We start from the raw sequence: 7656 nt of genomic DNA, 5'->3' as shown, positions 1-7656 counted from the left end.
TATTGGTTACGGCAGCTTCCGCACTAGTTTTATCTGGTATTGATATTCTGGTCGATCGCTTCAATGACGGGTTTTCAACTATTAGCATGTTCGTTTCGATAATGAATGTTCTCATGACTGAAACTGTTGCCGATGTGACGTTAAATATTAACCGCTCGCCTTCATCCTCTGCCGGTGCCCACCATCTTACCGTTCGCTCGATTTCCTGCACTGTTACTGGCTGTCGCGAATAATGACGATAGAGAACATGGCGGCGCACCTGCTACTGTGCGCGATACCACGATGATTCTCTGGCCTGACCAGGTCTCCAGGCATTGAAGGCTTCTGTATCATTTAGACTGACATGTTCTGTAGTCGTGCTTTCGCTTGATCGACATAAACTTCAATGCGGATCTGTCTTCGATAGCGTAATGGTCTTATGCTGTGTTATTGGTCGATGAGGGGAATAAAGTTTGGCGCTTTCAGTTCTCTTTAGCTGTCTCTTGTTTTTATGACGTGCATTTTGAACGGCAACGGTGTCTCTGAACAAAACGAAAGATACTGATCGAATCTTTCTTTCATCTCCGGAGTCGGGCTAGTGCTGGAGTTTCGAATGATGTATGATGATAACACAGGCCATCGAAGACAGTGTAATCAGGTATCGTGAAGGTGATGATCTGCTTCAGGTGGTGAGCAAAATATTCTGAAATATCAGAGAATACTGATCGAATCTTTCATCTCCGGAATCAGGTGAACCCTTTCGCGCTGTCGGAAGTCATATGAATGAATAGCGAAGATGGTGACAATACAATAATTAACGCTTTGGAAGGTATGGACTTCAACGCTGATCGAAGGTGAATGATCATATGAATAACATATGTATGCGAAGGTGGATAGTCGAATAGTGCTATGTATCGAGGAAGAATGGATGATCATATGAATGGCAGCATGAGTGAACTAGTCATGAATGAATTAACACCTCATCGAAGGTGGATGATCTGAATGGCATCTGGAAGCAGTCTGCTCGAATATTCTTTAGTGTCGGAAAGACGGTGATCGCTATGGTGGAGACCGGAAAACGGTGTCGGTATAACACAGGTAATCGGAAGATCTGTGAAAGTTAACGCAGGCTATCGGAAGATGGTGAATAATGATTGATAGCAGGTGAAGGTGGTGGTCTGAATGTTGCTGGCTATCGGAAGGTGGTGAAGTCGGGTAGCATACAGGCGGAAGGTGATCATGGTGTTAACGTATCGGAATGGTGATCGCCCATGAATAACGCTGGAATGAGCAATCAGCGAATTTCGAGCGGTCGTATGAGCATATGCCGGAAAGGTAATTAATCATATTAGTCTTGAGTATCGAGAAGGTGGTCGATGAATTAACACAGGTATCGAAGATGAACCAGTCATGAATAACGCAGGCGAAGGTGTGTCATATGAACACGTAATATCGAGAAGGTGTTGGTCATATGAATGGTGCTATGCGGAAGATGGTGGTCATATGGTGGTGCTTACAGATATCGGTGGTGTAATCATGAATAACTTTTAACTGAGTTCGAATCTAAATGTCATGGTATCGAATGCTTTATGTCGAGGCTTTCTCCCTTTTCATTCTGTCTTCTATATTGCGAATTGTCTGTACGTGGTTGACTTCTTTGAGGAAGGTTTATCGGTGGAAGAACTGGTCATCATTTTATTTGTTTAGATGAACTGTTCTGTCCGGGCTTCTTTCAGACTTGCCGAAACGGAGACGTATTTTAATGATTATGCCCTTGTCTGTTTAAAATCAGCGACTTCGGCTTCGAAGATGTTCAATAACGTTCGTTAATGGGCTTTGTGAACGATTTGCTGTTTCAATTGATATTGCTGAAGATGACGTTATTCTTTGCTGCTTTGCTGCTGACAGCTATAATGACGGTGATGATGATTGACCAACCGGACGAATGATCAATCTCATTAACATTCAAATTATAGATGGCCATCTGGAAGCACATGGCATAGGCGGCTGAAAGTATTTTGAAACGATCACATGAACAGAGATAATATTCAGCGCAGCCGGTTATTTCAATTTTAAGAAGCAAACATTTACGCGCAACACTATCTTCGGCGGCATTGTGAATGAAACCTGAATGATCAATAACATAACCGCCGTGATGCGGTAATCGGTATTTTGGCGTGTATGATAGATACTTTTAATGACTTCTTTCTCTCTCTTCATTTGTTAATCATTGATATGATATAAACGTGGCTGTCATATCATGCATTCTGACTTCTATTTCATATCTACTCAGAATCATTCTGCATGAAGTCGGATAAATACTGCATATTGCGCTGACGATTGATATGACGGAATGGATAAATCGCTGCAGCAGATGACGGACCGAAAGGACATGCGCCACGACCGGGCGGGGTCGACGGTCGGAAATATTTCTCGACGGTAATTTCGAAACGGAAGAGCGGTAGTCTTTCGGTTTGTAAATAACCGCGCTTTATCGTCTGATATTCGAAGGATGTTCCAACTTTGAAGATGAATGATTCCGCGATATATCTGTCGTGTTAACCGGTACGTGATATGCGAAGTTGACGGTTTGTCCGGTATTGACGTAAGGAGGACCTTGTCGAACTGATAATTACTATTCTTATGCCGTCATCTTCCCATGATTCCTTGCGACTCGAGATATCTGTGGCAGCGGTCTTCGTTGCGACCATGCGTCAACGGCAATTTGATATAATTCGTCGGTAATGTGATTCAGCATTCTTGTTTTATCTTTTACCTGAACGCTTGTTGTGGTGTTTGTGTTTTCAATAGATATTCGATGAACGTTCATCGTTTCGACACTGACGTTTTGTGCTTAACGTAACCGATTATGATTGTTACTGGCTAGTTTAAAAGGCGATTTTTCGCAAAATTATTTGTCGCCAACTGATCGAATTACGAAACGTGCTTATGCGACCCGATCTCTGATGCACATTTCCTTGCGGCGTACTCGTTCTCCTTTCGTGGTGAACATTAAAACGTTTTAGGCATTTATTATCATTACGCAAACTGTTGATGAACGACCCTTCCGGAGTGTTCCCCATATCCGTTGTCGACCATTTCGCTTTGATGGTTTCATGGTCAACATTATGCGCGACCTATTGCTGCGTCTTCCTACTAATTCCATTTCGCTTCAGCCCCGACATATGTAACCTTAGCGACCCATTCATATTGCGCCAGTTTGACACGGGCGTGAATGAAGATCAATGTTAGAAAGGTATGGTGACGGTTATCAAATGTACGGTATTCATTTCATTTCTTCTGTTTCGCGATAAATCTGGCAACTGCACCAAATGTTATGGTTAAACTGAAATGTCGAAAACGCCAGCTCGCTTTTAATTTTAGCCATTTTGGCATGAAGATGGGCTGGCTGATATTTCAGATGATTATGCCGGAAGAACAATTATTGAAATCATTACAGTCGCCAGTGACTTTTCGTAGTGACGACGACACTGTGAAGCCAGCGAACGCTTCGGTGATCGTATTTATTGACTTGCTGACTGCATCAAATCGATACGGCTGATGCGAAACCGGATGCGGTCTGACTGGTTGCTGTTCCGTCAGCATGCGTTGCTGGGGATTGTCGAATCGGGGTCCCCAATGTCGCACCTGCCGCATTAACGTCTTACTGACCCGCATGTCAAACTTCGCAGGCATTGATCTCCCGAAATATATGAGTAACAAATTTGCGTAATGGACCAATGTCGAAGATTTGCGTTAGCGACAAAATGGCTTGATCGAGCGATGAGGCTGCAACATTTATGCTCATGAACGTATGTTACGCACAGCTGGGCGTTTTCATAAATATTTCCATTAACGGAGATGAATTAACTGTTGGCACGTGGCTGTTATGTTGGCCAGAAATTCGGTGTGCGCAACCTGAAACAGGGCTAACAACGGCGATCTGACGAGTCCGGGTCACTGAGTCGCCAGGCGATTCGTTGATGATAGTCTGGAAGTGCAAACGTCGACATACGGCTGACGACGCGGTGTTCAGTGTGTTGATCGCTGATCTGCTGTTCGTGACGCCTTCGCACAACATGGTGAGTTCCGGTCGTAAATACGATCACGCAATATTGGGCCGACGACCGAAGCGGCGTTTCTTCGACGTTCAAGCGTCGTCATTTGTCGAGAGACCTGAACCCCCGAGCGAATATTGATGACGCATTTGAACTGTCGCCAAGCATCAGGCAGACTGTGGGCGATCCAGTGTGCATCTTTGCTGAAGATAACCGGCGAATCAGCGCATCGAAGTTCGTTCGGGCATTCCACACAATCACTGTATGCCCTATAAGTCATCGAAGTCATACGATATAAGTCAGGCTACTTCTGATAATAAATATTAATATGTAAAGAAGGACGCAGAATGTGCTCAGGAGTTATCGTGCGCTGATTGTGGGAACTTCAGAATATCTGGAAATCGGTTCCTCGCTGATTGCACGAACTGTCGGTAAAAGGCGTGTAAGTGTCGAAGTCTGAAAGTAGCGTCTGATGTTTGGCATTCGGTAGCGTGTAATGACACCGTATTGTTCGCAATGACCGATGAAGGTCGGCATGTTCCTGCAACATCACCAGAATTCGAGATTCGGTTGAAATCATACCGGCTGAAATCCCGAATATTGATCGTTAGTTGTCGGAAACCGATGACGACGCCGGTGCGTTCTTGCGGGTATTCCTGGTCGAATGACGCATATTGATCTTGGCATTATGTTGTGGACAATATGCTGATGGAGACAGAACGGTTGATATGACCCGACGCCGATGAAACTTCCGCGAATATGGGGATAAAGAGCGAACATTTCGGCCCGACACAATCTGTCAGCTTCTGACGCGCAACACTGAGCATAACGTTCGCAGCCGCTCTTCATCCTACCATCGGCAATCTGGTGAAATGATTCATCACTTTAACTTTCATTCTGCGGTCGATCATCGTCGAGGCTAACAAGCGCTTGACGTCGATATCGTGATCGTTTTGGTATTCGCCCGGCTTCGTTTCGAATGGTTTTGCCGACGGTCGACCTAAACAGCTTTCTGTTGCCTGTTTCGTCAACGTTGGAAGATCGCGAACGACGGTCTCACCTGTGACGTCGTAAATGACCGTGCTGTTTCTGAATGACGTTTGACAAATTGTTTTTATTAACGGTGTATCGTCGGCTTAATAACACCGGCTGTCGGGGTAGGAACAATTTATGACGCATTGGACTTGCCAGTGGTGTCGTCGGTCATGATGATGATGATCGCGAAATTATTTCGATATCATTATGTCAACGCAGGAGTTGATGGATGAAGTTCGAGGCTTACGGAACCAACGTATGGTATCGATGCGTAATTGGCTTTGCGGTAATGTCTGTCGGCGAACTGACACCGATCCCCGTTCCGTCGTTAACCAGAGCACATTGGGCGGGTATTCACGGAATGAAAACTAAAGACGAATGAACGAACTGCAGATAACGAACTACAATGTTTGGTAGTGCTGCTGCTGTCAACCGAAACGGTAAGGCCGAATAACGGAAACGGAACGAACGGATATTGAGCAGGTAGTACGAATGGTGAACACGAATCAGCCAGGCGAACCACGAATCAACGGAAGCGGTGGCTCAGGCCAGGCAGATATTGAAACGGAGCAGAAATTTTGATGTGAAGGCGGGTATTTCGGGTGTGAACGGGTGAAGCTTTAAAGGATGAAAGCAGAGCAGATGACAACAATGAACGGGTAAGATTACGGGTAACCAGGCGACCAGAGTGCTGTGAAACGGGTAAGAACCAGATGGCAGATGTAGGCAGTGAACAGACGGAAACGGGTGGTGGTGAACGACTGTAAAACTACGGTTGAGCGAACCGCATTGACGAATGTTTAACGTATTGAGCAGATGTGAAACGGTGAACTACGAATGTGAACGGTGAATTACGGATAATGAATACCCCCACGCTCGGAAAGTTGTATATTTACGATCGGAAATGACGCTGCGTTGCTGCTCTGTTCGGCGCGATCTGGCATGGTACTGGTGGGCTGATGTGGGGTAAATAAAACCGTTGTTATATATAACGTGACTGACTGGCTGTTATGCCGCTTTTGGCAATATTCAACGATATCGCGATTGAGTTTCAGAAAATGAAGCTACACAGCCGCGTCGATTCAGAACGATTCGTGAACAGTGAAGCAACCGCTGGTTCTGCCGCCCGCGTTTACGGATGATTGTCTTGACCTGTTCTCCTGTTCGCGACTCGGGCGTTCGTGCTGATCTGTCAATCGCTTTCATCACCAATATTGGTGGTGGTTGGTTACGCTGCGCTCGGCTGATATTCAGCTGGCGACGTCTGTAATGTTAAACCAGTTAACGGCATGGTGATCTGCTGTTAAGGCCGTGTTTGTATATTGATCGGCACCGGGTTAACCTGTTCATCCGATCCGTGAATCTCTTTGACCAGCATGGGTTACTGAAGATCAGCTATTGGACGGCTTCACGAACTGACGTAATCTTTTCGTATTGACGCGGACCAAAAACCATATGATATACCAACGCTCCAGCTTGTCGTTCTGCGGTTCAATAGTACGTGGTTGGGTATGACAAACTGAACGGCGTATATGTCAATATTACGTTTATGTGACTGTTACCTGCGTGGAATTACACCGGTTAACTTTCAGGGATAAGGAACGAACGATCCCAGTACCCCGAACCATGTTCTTCTGACTAAATCTGTCTGTACGCAACACTGAGCATACCGTTCGTCGCCTCATTACTCATCTACCATCGGCGAATCTGGTAATCTTGATTCGTCGCTGAAAACGGCTCATTCAGTGCCAATGATGCGTCGAAGATCGACTCTGGCGTAATAAATGGCGATAAGGCGATCACGTCAATGTCAACGAAGATGATGCGGCTCGACGTGGTTGCCGACAGTCGGACTGAAACGATTGCAGTCGTGACTTTGTTTGATCTCCGCCTGTGGAGCATGCGTGGCCGACCTGGCTGAACGATGGTTTGGTTTGTTGCGGTCAGTCTGGCGGAAATCATCAAACTGATCCGTTACCTGTCTTTACGGCGTCGCTTGCTACATCAGCGTAAACGGCGTTGACGCTGCATTTGATCGATCTATGTTGGTTAACGAAGTGTTTGTTTTCGGCTTTGTTACGATTGATGATTTTGTGCGATCGAATGCGCAATCGTGACCGGTAAAACGCGTTTTAACTTTCTATTGGGATATTCATGTTTGGTTGATTTCAATGTTCTTTGGCACTTTTCTTGGTCGACCAGTTATATTATGAAGGCTTTGATGCTAACAATTCATGTTTTGATTTGCAAACATAAAATGAAGTTTCGCGACTTCGAAATCATACTTCGGTTACGACATTTCAACCGATTTACTAGAAATGGTTTATGGATCACCGAATCGAAGCCGTTCTTTGAGACTGGATCTTCAGAAGATCGAAATATCGATTCAGATCCGGAAATTTGTATACCTGTTCTTGTTTACCGTCGTCTGAAGCGACATTAAATACGAATCGGCGATTTCTATTACAATTCTGACTTGTTGAAGAATAATCTAACTTTTACGCCACTGAACCGTTCACTGTCAAAACAATCGAAGCATATTTGATGACATACGCCAATCGTGTTAAGCAATGCGTAACGCGGG

The sequence above is a fragment of the Haliotis rubra genome, unplaced genomic scaffold (genome assembly GCF_003918875.1).
Source record: "Haliotis rubra isolate DU_JTF1 unplaced genomic scaffold, ASM391887v1 Scf498, whole genome shotgun sequence".
In the NCBI taxonomy this organism is placed as follows: Eukaryota; Metazoa; Mollusca; class Gastropoda; order Lepetellida; family Haliotidae; genus Haliotis; species Haliotis rubra.
This window is presented reverse-complemented; position numbering follows the sequence as displayed.